Source organism: Pteropus vampyrus, unplaced genomic scaffold, assembly GCF_000151845.1.
Source record: "Pteropus vampyrus isolate Shadow unplaced genomic scaffold, Pvam_2.0 Scaffold311, whole genome shotgun sequence".
NCBI lineage: Eukaryota > Metazoa > Chordata > Mammalia > Chiroptera > Pteropodidae > Pteropus > Pteropus vampyrus.
In genome coordinates, this window is record NW_011889092.1 from 1,937,772 (window position 1) to 1,958,218 (window position 20,447).

At 38.5% G+C, this 20,447-nt stretch overlaps 1 protein-coding gene and 1 pseudogene across 3 annotated transcripts in view; both read left to right on the top strand.

Annotated features, from left to right (window-relative positions):
- The first annotated feature begins 280 nt into the window (after positions 1 to 280).
- The window catches only part of NUMA1 (nuclear mitotic apparatus protein 1), a 64,976-nt gene continuing 44,809 nt past the window's right edge, over positions 281 to 20,447 (top strand). For 2 of the 3 annotated variants that reach the window (XM_011377420.2, XM_023521694.1), the window contains exon 1: positions 281 to 516. The gene's annotated coding sequence lies outside the window, so the exon portion shown is untranslated. Of the gene's footprint in view, positions 517 to 8,825; positions 8,994 to 20,447 lie in introns of those variants that run through there. The other variant, XM_023521691.1, reaches the window with a different exon arrangement.
- LOC111730400 lies at positions 16,620 to 16,737 on the top strand (annotated as a pseudogene).

Here is a 20,447-nt window from a genome sequence, read left to right on the forward strand (position 1 = left end):
ACTCCATGGCAACTACCTTCGCCACTACATCTAGGCCAGGCGCCGTAAGCGCGATGCCTGCCGGGAGCTGTCGTCCGTCAAGGGCGGGGCTCCAAGGCCGCGGATGTGCTGGAACTTGTAGTCTTTGCCCTCCAGTCGAGGCCGAGGTCCGGAAGTAGTGACACCCTTTCCTTTTTCCCAGTGGCCCTCACGCTTCCTTTTCCCGGGTCCTCAAGCGTGCCCTTGCATGCTCACCAGCCGACAGGAACCTATCAGAGGGCGGCGCGAGGGGGCGGGGCCATAGTTTAAATTAATTGTGCGCTCACCGAGCTGGCGCGAGCCCGCGTCCAGCACTGTCCGAGAAAGCGGGAGGCGGAGCCAGAGCGCGCGGCCAGGTAACCGGCGCGGGCCCGCGGCTGGCGTTCGACCTGAGTGCCCACAGGAATGCCCAGGCCTAGAGTGGGTACTGGAGAGGTGCGTGCGAGCGGAAGTCCGCCTTCGTAACGGAGTCTGACGGGAGAATCTACCCGGAGTAAGGTTTGTGAGAAGAGGGTTAAGTCGGAGGGGGAGGTGCTGGGCGTGCCTGAGGGGGGTGGAGAGAGTTTGGGGGGCGTGTCTGGAAATTCGTCTGAGGGCGACGGTGGGAGCTGTGGGTGGGTAGTTCAGGTTCCTGAAAGGCTTGTCACGATGAGTCCTGTAATGAGAAGTCTAAGCCTATTATTGTTAACAGTAGTAGTAGTAGTAGTAGTAGTAGTAGTAGTAGTAGTAGTAGTAGTAGTAGTAAACGTTTTTTGAGCACCATCTACGTGCCAGCATTGTGCCACATCCTTTATATGGATCATCTTTTTAATATTCCTAACCTTATTATAGCAAGCTGAGGTTTACCTTGGCCAGGGTTACATAGCTAGTGCGTGGTTAGTGTACTGGAGTTTTTGAGGATTGTGGCTAAATAAGGACGGGAGGGGCTCTGTGGGGGTGCAGGTTGTCTTGGACAAGTCACTTAATTTATTTTGAGCTTCACTTTTCATGTATGTAAACAACGAACTTACCTGCCTTACCTATTTCCTGGAGTTGTTTTGAGGGTCAAATCTAGTAAGATGTTCTGGTATTCTAAGAGTGTCTGCATGCCTGCCCTTCTAAATAGAGACTGTCTTTTGTCCCTGTATCCTGATGCCTAGGCAGGATATGAAACATGGCATGACCATAAATGTATGCTTTGAAATGAATGAGCTTTCTTGGTCTGAAAGCGAGTAGAAGCCTGGCTTTCCCATCTTTATTTAATGGCTTTGGAACCTCTATTACACTGTCCTCTTGCCTGGAATAGCACTGCCTCTCGAAAATGTGATATATACTTGCTTTAATCCATGCTTCCCTCTCTGGTGCCTGTCGCCTGGTCTTGTATTTCCAAAGTTCTGGGTTGTCAAATGTGTTACTCTGGTGGGCAGAGTAACCTTTGATGGTAAAGGTATTTGGGGCTCTCTCTCTTGTGGAGATCTTTACTGAGGTGAATATATGAGAACCTGGGGAGAATGTTTAGATCAGGTAAGGTAGCTGTCAGTCATCAGGGATGAGTGTACATGTTCCCTCCCTCTCTGTTCCTGTGGTATTTTCTCCTTTAGAGGAAGAGGCACATAGTTTTCTGTAAAAGATTCCAAAGTGCTCTTCTTGGCCCAAGTTCAAGCAAGTGATGACTAATTGTAATGCCTGAATCTTAATCTAATCCCAAAAGCTCTACTTCCCCCCAACTAGAAGATCTTACCCAAAAGCACACATCAGAAACATTTCTATTTAGAATGTTCTTTATGGGAGTGGGAAGAATGCCTAGAAGTAAGAGTTGAGTTCTAGAACTGTTAAGATGGGGGCAAAGTCTTGCCTCAGATGGCTAAACAGCTGATCAGGGAGTGTTTTGACAGCTGTGTCTTAAATAATAAAACTCTATGGTCAATATGTATGTTGGGGCTCATTTATTTCAGCCTCTCACACAGTGTACACTAAACCTATCAAAAGGTCTTGTCCATATTCAAAATGAGCACTTCCAAGAATGAGACCACTCCTAAAGGCAGTCCATATCAATGTTGAACAATTCTAATTAATAGTAAGTATTGTTTTGTGTTAATGATTATTTCATTTTATCCATATATGTGTTTTTCACCATTCTCGCAAGTTATTCCATTCTTTTGTGTTAAATAGACAAATACATTCTTCAGGTGTTTTCTTTAGCGAGGATCTGTTAGTGGTAAACACTCTTTGTTGGAAAACATTTTTAGTTCTTCAGTATTTTTTTTTTTAGCTTTTATTTATTAAATTTATTGGGAGTGACATTGGTTAATAAAATCATATAGGTTTTAAGTGTACAATTCAATAATACATCATCTGTATATTGCTTTGTGTGTTCACCACCGAAAGTTAAATCTCTTTCCGTCATCATATATTTGACCCCCTTTACCCTTATCTACTTCCCCTCCTCCTTTTCCCTCTGGTAACCACTAAACTGTTGTCTGTGTCCATGAGTTTTTGTCTGACTTATTCATTTGTTGCTTTCAGTTTTATATCCCACATGAGTGAAATCATATGGTTCTCAACTTGTTCTAACTTATTTTGCTTAGCATGATAATCTCAAGATCCATCCATGATGTTGCAAATGGCGATATTTCATCTTATGGCTGAGTAATATTCCATTGTATACAGGTACCTCATCTTCTTTATCCAGTTAGCGATTGAAGGGCACTTCGGTTGTTTTTATGAATAATGCTAGAATAATACCACTGTGAATAATGCTACAGTGAACATCAGGGTGCATATATCTTTACAGATAACTGTTTTCAAAGTTTTTGGGTAGATTTCCAGAAGAATTGCTGGGTCATATGGTAATTCTATTCTTAATTTTTTGAGGAACCTCCATACCAATGTAAATTGGCTGAACCAATTTACATCCCACCAGCAATGTATGAGGGCTAATTTTTCCCCCTAACCTCTCCAACACTTGTTATTACTTGTCTCGTTGACAGTAGCCTTTCTTACAGGTGTGAGGTGGTATCTCACTGTAGTTTGCATCTCTATATTTTTGTGTTACCTTCTGAGTAATTGCCTTTATCCTTGCATGCTAATTTACTCTTCAGCTAGATTTAATTTGCTTTTTGAATTCTTATTTTTAGAAATATTTTTTGGTTCATTTTCAAATCTGCCTGTTTTTCGTAGCATCTTGATTTTGTCTTGTGGTTTTCAATTCATCTTGTTATAATTCTTTTAAATAAATTTAACTTGTAGTCTCTGTCATATTCAATTATCTGAAGTTTTTAGGAGGCTAATCCTGCCATTAGTTGTAACTTTTGTTAATGGTGAATTTTTCCTCAAGTGTTTTGTAATTTGATGAGCACATATTCAGAGGAGCATCATCTATGATAATCTTATGTAGCTTGCGTTGAGGTCACTTTTCCCAAGAGCAGTATTTTCTTTTTTAAATCAACTTTGTTTAGGTGTAATTTATTATAGTAAGCTTTATTTAAAGGAAAAAGAGTTTTGACAAATGTGTATACCTATAAGAAGCTGCCACAATCAAGATATGAGCATTCCTGTCACTCCCAAAAGTTTTTTCATGCCTCTTTACATCTTTTCCTTCACTTCGGTCTCAGGAACCACTGTAGATTAATTTGCACTTTCTAGAATTTTATATCATACAGTGTGTACTTTTTTGTGTCTGATTTCTTTTATGTAGCATAATGCATTTGAGATTTAACCACTTAGTTGCATGTAACAGTAATTTGTTACTTTCTATTGCTAAATGGTGGTCTGTTGTATGGCTGTATCATAGTTTTGTTTATCATTCACTGTTGATGGACTTCTGGGGTTCTAGTTTTTCTCTGTTGTGAATAAAGTTGCCGTGAGCATTCATGTACAAATCTTTGAGTGGATATATATTTTCCTGACTATTTGGAATGGAATGGCTGGGTCATATTGCAGGTATATGTTTAACTTTTTAAGAAGTCACCAGTTTTCCTAAGTGGTTATACCATTTATGTTCCCATAATCAGTGTAAGAGAGCTCCAGTTGCTTCATGTTCTTACCAACACACTTAGTATTGTCAGTCTTTTTAATTTTAGCCATTCTCATGGAGGTGTAGGAGTATCTCATTGTGGATTTAGTTTGCATTTTCCTAATGACAGATAATGTTAAACACCTTTTCATGTATTTATTAACCATTTACATATCTCCTGGAGCAACTTCGTGTCTGCTTCTGTTGGGCACTTAAGGCGATTCCCAACCTGGGACCAAAATATATGCTATTTTTCTCTACGTGTAGATTTCCAGGGCACAAGCTTAGTATAAATTTTATCTCCAAATCTACCTCATGTACACATCTATGATTTTTAATTCCTAGGTTTTTTTTTCCGTCCCACTTCAGTAGGTAAGCAGGGCAGGCTTCCTATTTCTCAGCGGATAGATTTTTTTTTTCCCTAGTCTATCTTTTTACAGAGGGTGTCAGGCTTTTTACAGGAATCTCAGTTGCTTTTTGAGGACTCAAGATCTGTCTTCTGGACTATGAGGAGTTCATAAATTCCTTACACTGCTAAGATGCTATGCCATCAGCTCACTAATTCATTTCTCAGCTGCTTTGTTTCTGGTTCCTGGTTCCCTTACTTTCTTGTGAACTCAGTTTATCTATATATCAGGATCCATTCAGGAAAATAGAAACTACACACAGCTATTTTAATAGAGTGAACCCAGTAGAGAGAATTAGTTTAAACTTTGTTGGAGGGTGAAAAAGCGAAGAGGGAATCTTAAAGTAACTTGCCTCATACAGGACTGAAAAACAGAGAGGAAGGGGGTTATCAGAACCTAGAAGTCTGGAGGGATCTGGAGTAACTGTGCTCTGATTCTCTGAGGAGAGGGTGTTGCCTGGTGCTGCTAGTTTCTCAGGAGCTCACAGGAGGGGCCTGGAGGAGCCAGGTTTAGTTGAGTTCTGCCCAGCTGGTGTGGTGTCTCTGAAAGGGCACAATGAGGCCGGTTCTGGGAGTTTGGAAAGAAGTGGGGGAGGAACCAATTGCTGTTGTCAAGAAACAGCAAGCCAAGGGCAAAAGTCCTCTGTAGCCTCCTCCTGCCTACTATTTTCCCTTTAGCACCCCCTATTGACAGAACCTAACACGGAGCTCGCCAGCTGGCAAAGGTGAAATGAAGTTGGCAGAGTCCAAGCCCCAGCGTCACAAAGCAGAGTATATAACAGAGTATGGAGCTGTGAGACGATGACTTAACTGGTATAGTCTAAAAGGTGTGTTGATTATATTTTCTAAGCATTTCCAGGATTTTTGGTTATCTGGTTCATTATAGCGAATCAGTAATAGCAAAAGGTAACTTCCTTTTTTTGTAGCATACTGTGAGCCAAGCACTGTTCTAAGCACTTTACTTGAACTGCTTCCCAAAGCTCTATGAGGTAAGTACTATTATTATTATTACTTTTAATAGGCAAGGAAACTGAGGCACAGATAAATTAATCTGCCCAAAGCCATATACAGTTTGTAAGTGGTTGAGTTGGTATTTTATTCCAAGCATTCCAGGTTCCATAACCCACTTTCTTGATATCTTTATTGTCCTGAAGGTTCTTCCCTATGTAAAAACAAAAATCTCTCTTCCTATACCTTTCATGCGCTAGTTCTGATTGTGTCTTCTTGTGGGAGAAAACATAGTTTTTCTCCTCATCTGCATGACAAGCATGCATACATATAGAAAAATGTTTTCATATTTTCCCCGGCTAAACATCTGTAATTCTTCTCTCACATTTGTCACGACATGACTTTCAGACTCTTCTCTAAGATCGCCATTCTTTCTCTACATGTACTCTCACTTTGCTTTTCAAAGGTGGGGCACAGAGTCATCTCATCTACTCATGTGACCTGAGCCTTGAGTAGCAAAGCAAGCATTGATGTTTTAGGTTGATCTGTCAGATTCATAGTTCATTGAGAGCATATGTAGTAACAGCCTCTTCTCCACCTCCCACCACAGGCAGTCTTTTTTTCCCTCCCTCAAAGGCAGTCTTTATGATATGAACTGCTGTACCAGGTCTCTACCATCTTGTGTTAGTTTTATTCTAAATGCAGGGCTTTATATTTAATCCTGTTAAATTGTATGTTGTTATTTTGGTACCATCAAACCTGTTAAATCTTTTGTCAAATCAGATCTAAAAGCATTGTATTTTCTGTCGACAGTTTATAATTCCAAAGCTTGACAAGCAGGCCTTATATGTTTTCATTCTCTTTAGTAAAAATGCTGAGCATGGTAGATTTTAGAAGCAAGCTCTATGTTGTACCACTACAGATCTTACTCCAGTTGATAGAAGTTTCAAGGGAATAGTTTTAACTATTCCTTCTGTAAAATTGAGGGAAGGGTTATGTGGAAAGGGTAGTATCTTGGTTGTCATTGAAGGGAGGAGAGAGTCAAGGTTAAAGGTTGACCATTGGACAGTAATTCGCCATATTAAAGGACCGCTTGGCAGAAGTAAAATGATCTGGTGGTTGTAGAAGGGAGAGAGGGCATATTGCCCAGGGCATATGCTCTTGGGTTGAGTCCTCTTTTGGCAGCTGTGTCATCTGCCCTTTCTGTCCTATTTAAGGGCCAGTTTCTTTGAAGCCAGTGCAGGAAATGCCAGTGATTTAGCTTTGTAGATTTCTTCTGCCTTATTGCAGTTGACTGGTTTATCAGGCGAAGAATAAAGAGTGCATATGTTTCAGGCATATTTATTTGACCAATTAGGTACCTTCCTGTGACTGGCCAGAGACACTTGTTTTGCAGGTAGTCAAGTTTTTGGTACCCTGTGGCAAGGTAGATGCATTGTGACCCTAGTTCTTGGTCCTCTGTGTGGGCAGCAACTGCTTTCTGCCCTGTAAGTGGGCATTTGTTGAATGCCTGACTTCTGGATGTCCTCAGTGAGGAGGTGAGGTAATAATAGCTTTAATTGCCTGCTTTTCTGTCTTTCCTGTGGCGTGATGTTGTGAGTTTGAGGGAAACTTCTCTTATTCCCTAAGAGTTTGCCACTGTACTCCTGATGAACTGTGTTGCAAAGTGGACTTTCTCTGGTTGCTGCTCTCCAAAGCCCAGTTTCTTAGATAGTGAGTAAATATGTAGTGCATACCTATTATATCTCTCACAGCTGAATATATAAAGAACTGTATAATACAGGATTTTCCTCCTCATCAACTTTTCAAAACTACAGATATTTTATAGGAATAATATACAAATATTTATATACTCATATATACGTTCAAATCTACTGATAACTTTACAAAAATAATATAACAAACTTATATATTCTTCATCTAGATTCACAAATTAACATTTTGCCACATTTGCTGAATGTCTGTCCTTCATTTTCTGAACCTTTTGACTGTTGGGTGTGAAGAATATCATGTTACATCGAAATACCTAAATATTTCAGCAACTATTTCCTAAAAACCAGACCATCTTCCTCGATAACCAGGAATATTAACATTGAAAGTTAACATTCAGTACATCCAATATACAATACTCATTCAGATTTCTCAAATTTTCCTAATTCTGTCTTTCATAGACTTTTTTTTCAATAAGATTATGCATGCATTTAGTTGTCAAGATTTTGTTGTGCCCCTTCTCTTCCTTTAACCTTGAGCAAGAGTTCTTTAATCTCTTTTAATCTTGAATGCCTTTTTGTCTATCATAACATTGATGTTCTTGAAGAGTTCAGGTCAGTTTTTGCCTCTTAATTTAGATTTGTACAATTGTTTCCTCTTGATTAGATTCAGGTGAAATATTTTTGATAGAACTATATAGGTTAATATAGTAGTTTGATTAGCGAAGCTGGAAAACACATGGGATTAGTATTCAGTTTTTCATGACAGTATATAATTTAGCGCTCGTTAAGCGTTGTCTAATCTGTAAGCCCTATAAGAATTGAAAGAAGAGGGAACTCAGTAGGACCTGGAATAACTAGGCAAGACTTTGGCAGGAAGATGGACAAAATTTCAGGTAGTTGGACTGGTTAGAAAAGCCACTGTTTGGGCTTCCCAACCCACTCTTAAGGTTGTATATCGTGATTAGTGAATTTCCTTTTCAGAGTTTAGAGCTCTGTAGCTTCCATAGTGTTTGTATTACTTGTAAGCCTAATAGTTTAGAGCTCTTGCTTTGGCTTCAGACAGGCCTAGAGACCACCCAGCATTTTGCCAGCTGCCTACCCTTGGGGAAGTTTCCTCACTTGCAAGCTAGAAAGTGTATGAATAACTATTTAAAATGTTGTGATGCTCACAGTGAAATATTACACAAATATTTGAGTTAAAATATTTGAATGCTTTTAGGTGGGGGCAGTGCTCTGTAGTTCTGCCATATGCTCCACTGGAGCATTCATTTCTATTACCTGTTTAACTCTTGAAGGTGTTTGAATTTACCAGTGCTAGATAACTGAAGGCATAGAAATGAGAAAGGGCTTGGCTCATGCAGAGAAGTGGGAAGACTGGCTTGATTAGTTTAGAGTGTACACTGTGGAATAGTGGGAAATAATGTTGAATAAATGACTTGAGGCCATATAATGGAGGACATGGAAAATTAAGCCAAAGATTTTAGATGTGATGCTTTAGGCAGAAGAAAACCATGGAAAGTTTTTGAGTAGTAGAAACACACTTGGAAATGAACGTGGTGTGGAGCCTCCTGAGGAAGGGCCTTTCCTAGTTTGGAGACTATAGAATCCTAATGAGGCAAGGCCTTCTCAGTGCTGACCAGGGATGGGTGTGGTTTGTCAGTCTTGCTACAGGAGGCTAGAATTTCTGCCCCAGTGACTCTTCCTGCTCTTCCACTGACTCACCCCATTGACCTGGGCTGTGTGGCTTCCCTTCTGGTTGCTGTCTGATCTACGGAATGCTGGGGCTGCCCAGGATGTAATGGGGGAATGAAGACGCATTCTTATTCCTTTGCCCCTTCGCTGGATCTAGGCTAATTCTAAGCCAGACTGCCAGGGATTACTTTGTTCTGAGCTTGAGGAAGCTGTCCACCAGGAGGTAAGTCAAGATGGTTCCTGCCCTCTCTGCTTTTTCATACTGTCAGCTTTTTCCTGGACACTACTTTCTTTTTCCTGATCCAGGTTCTTCATAGTAATTGTCTTTCAATTACTTGAAGCAAATAGGTTACTGCAGGAGGTAGGCAGAGAGGCTTAATAAACATATTTACATATTCTTCTAGCTGCGGGGCGTGGGGAGTGGAGAGTGTCCATAGGTTTCACTGATCCCTGCTCTGAGGTAGAGTACTCAGAACTCTGTGAGCCAGATACTAAACAGTGGTTCATACCCACAGGGACAACTGCAAGGAGGTCCTGGTCTTAAGCTATTGTTTCTCAGCTACTGGATTTCAGAGTGATACTTGGTGTGCTTGGTGTCCCAAGTCATCTTCTTCCCCTTTGAAAGACAGCAGTGAGGAACAGGGAATCGGGGAGGTATATGGATTAGTTTATGTTTGTGGATAATAATGCTGGGAGTCAAGGTGGATGGGTTTTTAGTACTGACTGTTGCTGACCAGCTACGTCACCAGGGACAAATTACCTAACCTCAGTGAGCTGGAGTTTTCTCATGTTAAAATTAACAGTTTTAATTTTATGATCTAGAATATTTCTTCCACAGCCCAAATTTATGATTATATAATGTGTGATTGCAAAGTAATATAATAGTTTATTTTTAACACATGTGACATATTGCACATATCTCGTACCTTTCATTGTAATGGTGGGACAATTATAAGTTTGTCCCCCTCAGTTGTGTTATCAACCTTTACATTCTGGTGATTCTGTCAGTGCTCAGAACATTTTTGGCTTCTAAGCCAATCTTTTGAATATCCTCAAAAGTAACGAATCTTCACTCTTTAAATATTTGAAGATTTGGATTCAGTTTTTAGAAATAGCCAGCAGATACTGTGATCCAAAGAATCAAGCAAGGGAATATCTTTTTTGGTGAATAACGAGGTGTGACTGTAAAATAGTAAGACTTAATTTTTGTGTTTCACATGGAACAGATTTTAAAGGCAGTTACTAAAGGAGTGTTTCATTAATATTGTGAGCAATGGTAGTATTGTTATAATAAGTAAGGAACTTCCTAAGGAGACTATTTTGATTTTAATTTTCATTTGATTTAATATGAATGGAAATGTTTATTTAAAAAAGTGTCACCTCCTTTATACTCAGTGTTTATGCTTGTGTCTAGGTCAAGGTGACTCAATAGTAGAGAAAATTAGCCTTTATTGTGGTAGTGCTCCCAAATCACAAATGTGTTGAGGGTCAAAAAGAGTTGGAACGTGTTGCTGTAGGATGTTGTTGTGGGGCCATTGCAGTTCCATCTCCAGAAACTCACAGCCATAGGTTCTGCAGGCTGCAGCAGCCACTGCTCATCAGCATGCCAGTGTCCATCAGGACTGTGTCTCCAAGTGGCGAGGCTGAAGCAGATGGTTTTGGTAGCTCCAGTCTATTATAGGAGAAATAATATATATTACTTCATTTGTTTTATTTATTTGTTTGTTTGTTTATTTAGTCAGCAGTTTAGGTTTGAAAAAGGGTGGAGTGGAGGTGAGGAAGGGAGTATCAAAGCAGAGAGGCTATCTTTAATGCATTTAAATTAGGCTGATTGTAGTACCCTGGAATCTGTTCCTGGAAATGATGCTCTTTTTGATAACTAGTCAGTAAAATAAGGTATTAGGCAGCCTAGTCCAAAGATTCTGTCACTAAGTCACTATATGATCCTTTACAATTCTCTTTCTTACTCTAGGCCTTGTTTTTCTTATTTTTATGATGAAAAAGTTAGCTACTAAGAGTTCTAGATCTGAAAACAAGCCTAAGGAGGTGCGAGGTGGGAAAATATCTGTTCTACGTTGCTTGACTATTAAACTAGGGGCAGGAATGGAATTCCTTTTTAGTCCCTAAATTATAGTGACTGCTGTCTACTTGGAGTCACAGCTGAGTGATCAAACATGAACTAGCTAATGAGAAGCAGGCACTGGGAGCTTTCTCCTGAAAAACAATCACAGGACATGCTGGTCCTGAGAGAAGTTATTCCCTGTAAGACCTATTGTTTGAAGGAGGTGGGGGCGAATTTCATCAAAATGAACAGTGTGGATATTGTGATTTAGAAGATTTAGAGACTTTGTTCCCTGCTGTTAATTTCAAACCTTTCTTTAAAGGGATTCGCTTTAATGATTGGTGCAGTAGGATTCATTTAGAGAAAAAGCCCCATGTAACCACAATTAGAAGTTAAATGCCCAAGAGCAGAGCTGGTTGCTGGATAGACAGTGGCCTAATCAGTTGCTTTTCAGTACTTAGACCCTTCAGTGACCCCAAAGAGAGAATAGGCTTCTTGGTGAGCTTACTAGGCACTAGGCCAGAAGATTTGGGCTCCAAGCAGAAGAGGAGGGATGACCTGTAGAATCCATACCTCCTAATCTCCCTATCTATATCTCTTCTTTCCCTCAGTGCCCTTTAGTTTTAATTAAGATTGTGGAAACACAGTCAACTTGCCAGTCCTCTTAAAGTGACAGGCTGATAACATTTTCTGCTGGTCAGTCATGCTGGGTATGTGACTTTAGATTGTTCTCTTTGACGGTTTGGCTTTACTGGCTGCCTCATTGAAAGAATTCACTAGATTTGGTCCAGTTGGCTCTCTTTCAGTCAGGCAGCATCATTTAGCACGTACTATGTGTAAGCATTGTGCTGGAATGGAGCCAATACGTGAATAAGATGGTTTCTCCTCTCCAGGACCTTAGTCAAGTGAAACTTATGTATGCAGCTAGCATTGACCCAAAGAGGAATGAAATACAGTGTATAAAGGAGCAAGTAATTTGGGAGCATGTAAAGGAAAGAACAGTTGTTCCTGAATTGAGGAGAACAAGGAGAGCTTCTGAAGGGAGAAGGTGTTTGAGTCAGGTTATAAAGGGTGAACAGGAGTTCAGTAGGTTTAGGGAATTTTGGAGGCAGTCACAGCATGGGCAGAGGCACAGAGCCTGGAAAATGTCTGGCATGTTTGGAGAAAGAGCTCCTGAGATAGAAGATGTTTTAGAGGAATGAGCTGGAAATGAGGCTCGAAAAAAAGATCGATGGTTGGATCTTAAAGAACCTTAACTGTTCTGCCAAAGAATTTGGATTTTATTCTGCACGGAATTAGCTGTTGAATGTTTTTGATGTAAGGAATAACATGACTCAATCCATGTTACTTAGGTCTTGGTCTATTTTTTAAGTGTAACGAATGGCTTAGATTACAGGGTGGACAGGTGGTGGTCCTGGTCCCTTGAGTATAAAGTTTGTCAGACATCTCACCTTTGGGCAGTAGATGTCTCATTTACATTTACTAAAATCCAAAAGCAAGAAAGGAGGAAGTGGTCAGTAGTGTCCCTTTAGACTGAGTCCTGCTCCCCGCCCCGCCACTTGCAAAGATGAAGGTTTTCTTAGGGTATATACATTATGTACAGTCTTCTTGCTAGTGGGTTGCCTCTACTGCTAATCCTTTGAGGATAAAATTTCTCATACATGTAGACTTCTGATTATACAGTGGAAGCTAAAAACATTTTTGAACCGGATTGAAAAATAGTATACGTTCACTGTAGGAAATAAGTAAAATACAGAAAAGTATAAAGAAGAAAACTAAAATCATCCATAATCCCACAGTCTGGAGAAAATGACTTATTTCCATCTTAGTATTTCCTTTCAATATTTTGTGTGCCTACGCATATTTCTGTTTTGCATAGTCTGGATCATACATTAACTACAACTTTGTTTTCTGCTTTTTCCCATTTACCATTGTTTTCATTATATAAATTTCACAAATATTTATAATGTTGCTGAAACTATAACTATTTCTAATGTCTACATAATTGAGATTTTTATAGTGCTTTCAGTTGTTTCTATTTTAAACAATACTGTAATACTTTTATACAAATTATAACAAATAAGTCCCCTGTACTTTACCCTTTATCCTAATCCTACTCTGCAGAGGTAACCATTATTTATTATTTATTCATAGTTTTAAATTAGTAATTATTATTGGTTTCTGGTGTATCTTTGAGCATTATGCATAAATTTTTGTCAGTATTTCTAGTTACTTACTTATGTAAGTCTGTGAGTAGATTACTGAGTGAAACAATGTGAATTATGTTTTTTCCTGATTGCATATCATGGTAGTTTAGAAAACAAGAAAAATAAGGTTTAAAGGGAGAAAGTAAAAGTGACCCATAAGTCCACAACTCAGAAATAGAAAATATTTGGTATACTTCCTTAGAAATTTACATACATTCACACTCATAAGTATGCAGTTGTGTGTGTGTATGTACTTTAAAAAATAAATTGGGTTCAGAGAAGAGGAAAAATGGTGTAGATGATAGAGGCTCTGTTCATCCCTCTGGCAACCAACTCAAAGTTGTGACAGAAACAAGGAGCAGACAGCAAGGAAATATCACCTGGGATCTAGATGAACAAGCCATACAACTAGGGAGGAACCTAAGAAATCACGCTGCAATGGCAGAAGAGTAGGACAGGGTGAGGATGCAAGGCTGCCCAGTACTAAGCGGTTGAGTGGGACAGAAGCTGTGGTGCAGCAGCGGCAGCTGCAGACGCCTCTTAAAGGGGCCACATCCACAAGCAGACTTTTGGGGTTTTGTCTATTTCCTTCACAAGGTTAGGAAAGTTTTCCATCATTATTTCTTCAAATAGCTGGTCAACATCTTGTTTTCCTTCAGGTACCCCAATGACACAGGCATTTTTACCTTTAATAGTGTCCCACAGGCTCCAGTGCCCATTGAGCTGTGCAGGGACATACAGGGGGACACTGAGTTGTTGGAGTGAGGGCCAAGGCAAGACTCGCTATGTACTGAAGTGCTGGCAGTATCCATTGTTCCTCTCTTGAGCCCCACCTCCTCTCCATGTATGGATCTCAGCGCTGCCATAGTGGAAAGAGACGTTATCAAACTGGATAACAGACATTGCTCCACCTAGAGGATTCTCTGAGACTCTACCTCCCCCAACTCACGGCCCCACCCAAGCCACATCCAGGTATATCCTCAGCGAGTCAGGTGCTCTTTGCTGAACAGTGCGTCTAAACTCACACTGGAGGCAGCTGGCCTCAGTTTCTGTTGTGGCCTTTTGAGGCAATTATAAGCACAGTATCTGTGGATTGCTTGCTGAGTCTTGATAGGTGGCCCTGGAGGGGCACAGGCTGGGGCTAAACTTGGCCTGCAGCTGAACCCCTCTGAGGATTGTGCCACTGAACACCTACTACACAAAGCCGTACTAATAAGACCGGGAAACTTAGGAGCTTTGCTTAGTACATAGAAATAGACACGGAAAGGCAGCCAAAATGGGAAGACAAAGAAGCGGAAACCATATGAGAGAATAGAACAGAGATCCAGAAATAATGGAGTCAAGCAATCTAACAGATACAGAGTTCAAAACACTGGTTATAAAGATGCTCAATGAACTTATGGGAAGTGTAGATGAATTCAGTGAGAACTTCAACAAAGAGATAAAAAACATAAAAATGGAAATGGAAATTATAAAAGGGAGACATTTAGAAACAAAGAACACATTTTCTGAGATGAGAAATTTATTAAATAGAATAAACAAAGTGAATAAAGAAGAGGATCAAATGACCTATATAGAGGATGGGAAAGCTAAGGACATTCAATCAGAATGGCAAGAAAAAAGAAGCCAAGACTATAATAATAATTTAAGGAGCCTGTGGGACACTATTAAAGGTAAAAATGCCTGTGTCATTGGGGTACCTGAAGGAAAACAAGATGTTGACCAGCTATTTGAAGAAATAATGATGGAAAACTTTCCTAACCTTGTGAAGGAAATAGACAAAACCCCAGGAAGCTCAGAGTCCTAAAAACCAGGAACCCAAAGAGGCCCATACCAAGACACATCATAATTAAAATGCGAAAGGTTAAATACAAAGAGAGAATCTTAAAAGCAGCAAGAGAAAAGCAGTTATCTACAAAGGAATATCCATAAGACTGGCAGCTGATTTCTCAAAAGAAACTATGCAGGACAGAAGGTCTTGGCACAAAATATTTGACGTGATGAAAACCCAGGAACTACAACCAAGAATACTTTATCCAGCAAAGCTAGCATTTAGAGTTGACGGACAGATAAAAAACTTTGCAGACAAAAATAAGCTAAAGGAATTCGTCAACACTAAGCCAGTATTACAGGACATGTTGGAGAGACTTCTTTAAGAAGAAAAAACGTATCAAAAGTAAGAATAAAGAATGGTAACAACTACATTTTTATCAACAAGTACCTCAAATGGAAAAGAATTAAGTGCTCCAGCTAAAAGATAGAGTGGATGAATAGATATGAAAACAAGGTCCCTACATATGCTGCCTATAAGAGACTCACTTCAGATTAAAAGACACACACAGACTAAAAGGAAGGAGATGGAAAAAGATACTGCCTTGATGGACCTAGAGGATATTGCACTGAATGAACAGTGGGTTGGATAGAGAAAGACAAATATTGCCTGATTTCACAACATACATGTGGAATCTAAAGAACAAAATCAACAACAAAAATGGAAATAAACTCATAGATACAGAGAATATTTAGAGGGATACTAGATGGGAAGGGGGTTGTGGGGGACAAAAAGCAAAGGGATTATGAGGTACAAATGGATAGTTGCGGAATAGACATGGAGATTTAGAGTGTAGCATGGGGAAGATGGTTAATGTTGGAATAAATATGTAAGGGGGAAATGGGGTACTAGATTTAGTGGAGTGGTCACTTTGTGAGTTTTGTGGATCTCTGATCAATATTCTATATAACTGAAACGTATATTATTGTATGCTAACTATAATTGAAAAAAAACTCATTGACTTGTACAATGTAAATACAAACAACTAATTGTGTATTATATTTCAATAAAGATGGGGGAAATAAATAAAATAAATAAATAAATAGAGTTCATACCATACTAAAGCTTTATATCCTGCTTTTTAAATTCGACATTTCAGTATTTCCTCATGTCATTAAAATTGTTGAAAATATGTTTAATAACTACATAAGGTTTCATCATATGGATGTATCATAATTAATTTGAGTTATTAGATATTTAGTTTTTTTCTAGTTCATAATAAAAAATAATTCTATTATATATATCTTTGTTTACATTTCAGATTATCTAAACTTTTATTGCTATGATTAAAATTCAGAGAACATGAATTTTGTTGTTTTAGTAATCTTTAAAATTTTTGGTAAATATTCATAACAAAATTCACCATTTTAACCATTTTTAAGTGTTGAATTCACAATTTAATATAAATTCACAATTAAATGTATAATTCAGTGGCATTAAGTTTATTTACAATGTTGTGCAACCATCACTACTCTCCATATCCAGGACATTCTCATCATCCCAAACAGAAACTCTGTACCTATTAAACAATAATTCCCATTCCTCCCTGGTACCCTCTGTTCTTACTCTTCGTCTCTATGGGTTTGCCCATTCTAGGTACCTCATAAGTTGGGAGCATACAATTTTTTTCTTTTTGTGTCTGGCTTATTTCACTTCACTTAGCATAATATTTGAATATGAACATTTGTTAGGTTTTTGATATGTATTGCCAAATTTCTTTCCAGAGAACCACTTTCAGAATGCCTGCCTGTCTACAGCATGCTATCCTGAACAAGCCTGATCCCATCTGATCTCGGAAGCTAAGCAGGGTCGCGCCTGGTTAGTACTTGGATGGGAGACCACCTAGGAAGACCAGGTGCTGTAGGCATAAAAATAAATAAATAAATTAAAAAAATAAAATAAAATAAAATAAAAAAATAAGGGATTGTAAGCTGACAAGGCCCTTGCAATCTTTGAGGTCACCTAAGTGTTGCCTTGCCTAAAAAAAAATTTGAAAAATGAATGCCCGTCTATATAAAATAATATTGAATGTCAACTCTAATTGAAAAATAAAAATTAAGAAAAAAAATGCCTGCCTGCTTACTTGCATGAGAAAATACACTGTTCTTTCTTTGATTAATTTGTCATTCAAAATACTAGATTTATTTAACTTTCCTGGAGAGTATGATAAATTCTTTTGCATTATTGTATAAAATCAAAATTTGGGAGAGGATGGAAGGAGAAAACGGCAGGAGTGGGAAGGAGCCTGGTGGTGATGTCCACCTTCATGAAGCTCTATTTGCTAAAATGACCTTTGGAAGTGAAAGGAAAAAGGAAGGTTACCGTCGATTCCCCATTTATAAAATGGGGATGATGGTACCTTTGCCTTCTGCCCCATAGGAACTTAATGGCCCTAAAATACCCAGTAGAAATTAGTAATTTTTGTGGTCAGGATCTTCAGAAGGGTGCTGCCTTTTGCCACAGAGGTCAGGACCCTTGCTCTTAGCAGTTGGCTAGATATGCTGGAAATGTTCAGCTGCTTCTTAATGAATCTTCTGTCTACAAGCAAAAGGGAAGGAGACACCTGCATTATGTGTGTGTGTGTGGCGGGGGTGGGGTGGGGAGGGATGGGGATTGGCAGCAGACATAGTGGGGCTTACTTTAATTTCATATTATCATTGTAGTGTGTGAGTGGGAGTTACATTGCTCATCAAAGTCACTGAGGAACCATTAGTTTCCCATTAGTTGAAATTAAAGAGACAAGGAAGATGAAGAATAGCTTACTGGAAACCCTCTAGAGTAGTGTCCCAACCCAGAAGCAGGGGGAATGTCTTTTGATTTCACTTGAGTGTTTGTAGCTTTTTTCTTCGTTATTATATACCAGACCTGTACTGCATATAAATTTATTTAAAAATCAGCTGTACTGTCTAACATAGCCATACACTAGTCGAGTGGACAACAATTAATCTCCATTGAGAAACTTTTCTTTAGGTTTTAAATGTGAGTTTCTGTTTTATTTAGACTCAGTCAATATTTTAGGCTGTGCAGGCTGTATAGTCACAACTACTCACCTCTGGCATTGGTGAACAGAAGTAGCCATAGATAGTACATAAACGAATGGAGATGGCTGTGTTCCAGTAAAACTTGATTCACAAAATGTGGGCAGCTTGCCTGCAGGCCATAGTTTGTTGACCCCTCGGTAGTGGGAAAATATTAGATAGAAGGCCTAGCTTTCATGAGAAGTTACAAAACTTAGCTTTGACATCTACAACTTACTAGCAGTCACCTTAGCTTCTCTGAGTCCTCATGTTTAAAATCAAAATGGTAATATTTTCCATAAAAAATAAGAATGACCAGTTATACATATCGATATTTAACTTTTTTAGAAATCAGAAAAATATAAATTAAAACAATATATTGTTTCCTATGCTTTATATTGATAAAATAAAAATAATATCTATTGTTGGAAGGATGTAGAAACAGTAATTTTTATGCTTTGTTGCTGGGACTAAAATTGGTCCACCCTTTTGAATGGTAATTTGGGAGTATCTGTCAACTTTAACATGTACAGACTTCATCAATTCCAATTATTGGTATATATGCTAGAGTGATAATAGCTTTTATGTAGAATGAGGTGTGTACTGGTATTATAGATATAGCATTCTTTGTCATGACAAAACACTATGAACAACCTAAGTGTTCAGATATAGCAAAATGGAAAAACAAAGTTGTGGCGCAATATTTTGAAAAATACAGTATTTTTCTTGAGCTTTTAAAAGTATGAGGAGTCCATTATATACTAATATGGAAACATGTCAGAGAAATTTTTAAGTGGAAAAGGCATGTTGCAGAACCAATTATACAGTATGATTACAGGTATGTAGACCAAACACACACTTTGTGTCTTTCTCTGTATACACATGTATATACATAATACATGTATATACACATATATGTGTATATACGTGTATGTGTGTATACATGCTTAGGAAAAGTCTGAAAAGTTATACAGCAAACTTAAAACAGTGGTTCCTCTGAGGAGGGATGTACCATTGGCAAATGTTTGTTAAGGTTTAATGAATGGGGAGTTTTTCATTTTATTCTATATACTTATGTATTATATTGTTTCATAGTGATAATGAATTCTTCTCTTTTCCACTTCTTTAGATAGCTGGTGGGCCTATGTGTACTTGCCAGGGTCAGGAGTGTGACAAAGTAGGATTAAATCCCCAAGCCAGCTCTGCCCACATCAATTGAGTTGGAAGCAGCTGCTGAGACCAGAACAAGGAGCACAACATGTATGGGAGGGTGGGCAGGCATTGTTTGCAGATGGCTGGGAGAGGCAGCCAAGACAAGCCAATTCTAATTTACCAACAGTAACTATCACATGTCATGTCTTAACATTCTCCAAATTGCTTTGCCCCCCATTGTCACACTGGGCCCTGAGGAGAATTCTGTGAGCAAGCGAGGCAGGGATGATGATAAGAAAGGAAGCAATGAAGACATGGGACAACAAGGAAAGTGTATGTGTAGAAATAGTTTTTTTCTTTTGTTTAAAAAGAAACATGTACAAGGATATTCATTACAGCATTGTTTGAAATGGTAACAGATTGAAAATAGTCGTGTGCATCAATAAGAAAATATGAACACATTACAGTATATCCTTTATATGAACTGTTATACAGTTTTTTAAAAGTATGACTTAGAAAGTTATTGACACTTATGGGAGATGTTCATGATTAAGTGAGAAAAATAAGTTGAAGAGCAATGTTAAAGTATAAACCTAGTTTAAATATAGAAAACAAAAAATCCTTAAATTTAAAGATATATTTGCTTATGTTTTGGGGGGCATGGAAAAATTCGTTAATATTTCTTGGGGGAGAACTTGGAGGGGAATGGAAAGGGACTGAGATTATTAATTTTGTTCTTTATCTAACTTTTGTATCGCTTCATTCATTTTAGAGGACAAGGAAAATAAACTTGTATAAGCAAGAAATAGAGTTTCCTAAACATTTTTTCATCTTAATTGATTTTTTAGAGGTGCTTTTAATTTTTTTAGAGTTAATGAAGTAAACAATTATGAAACAACAGTATAACAACCTGTAGGTTGTGGGGCTAATTTCACAATATCTAGACGAAAAGGTAGGAACCCTCATTTAGCAGTTTGCAAAACTAAACCATCAAATTAATGAAATTTAAAGTCGTTTGTTGCAGAAGCATCTGAACTGTTAGATGAATTTAGCACCAATCCCACCTTTGTGTGCTTGCATCCAACTGTGATGAGCCTGTGCATATCAAGTTGGTGGAGGCCTTTTGTGCTGAACACCAAATCAACCTAATTAAGGTTGATGACAAGAAACTAGAGGAATGGGTAGGCTTCTGTAAAATCAACAGGGAACACCCTATAAAGTGGTTGGTTGCAGTTGTGTGGTGATTAAGGACTATGGCAAAGAGTCTCGGACCAAGGATGTCTTTGAGAAGTACTTCAGATGCAATGAACAAATAAACAAATGAACTTGGCTTTGTTTAAAAAAAAAAAAAAAAGAAAGAAACAGAACATTACCAATAGGCCCTTTCCAGTCTTTATTTCCTTGCCAT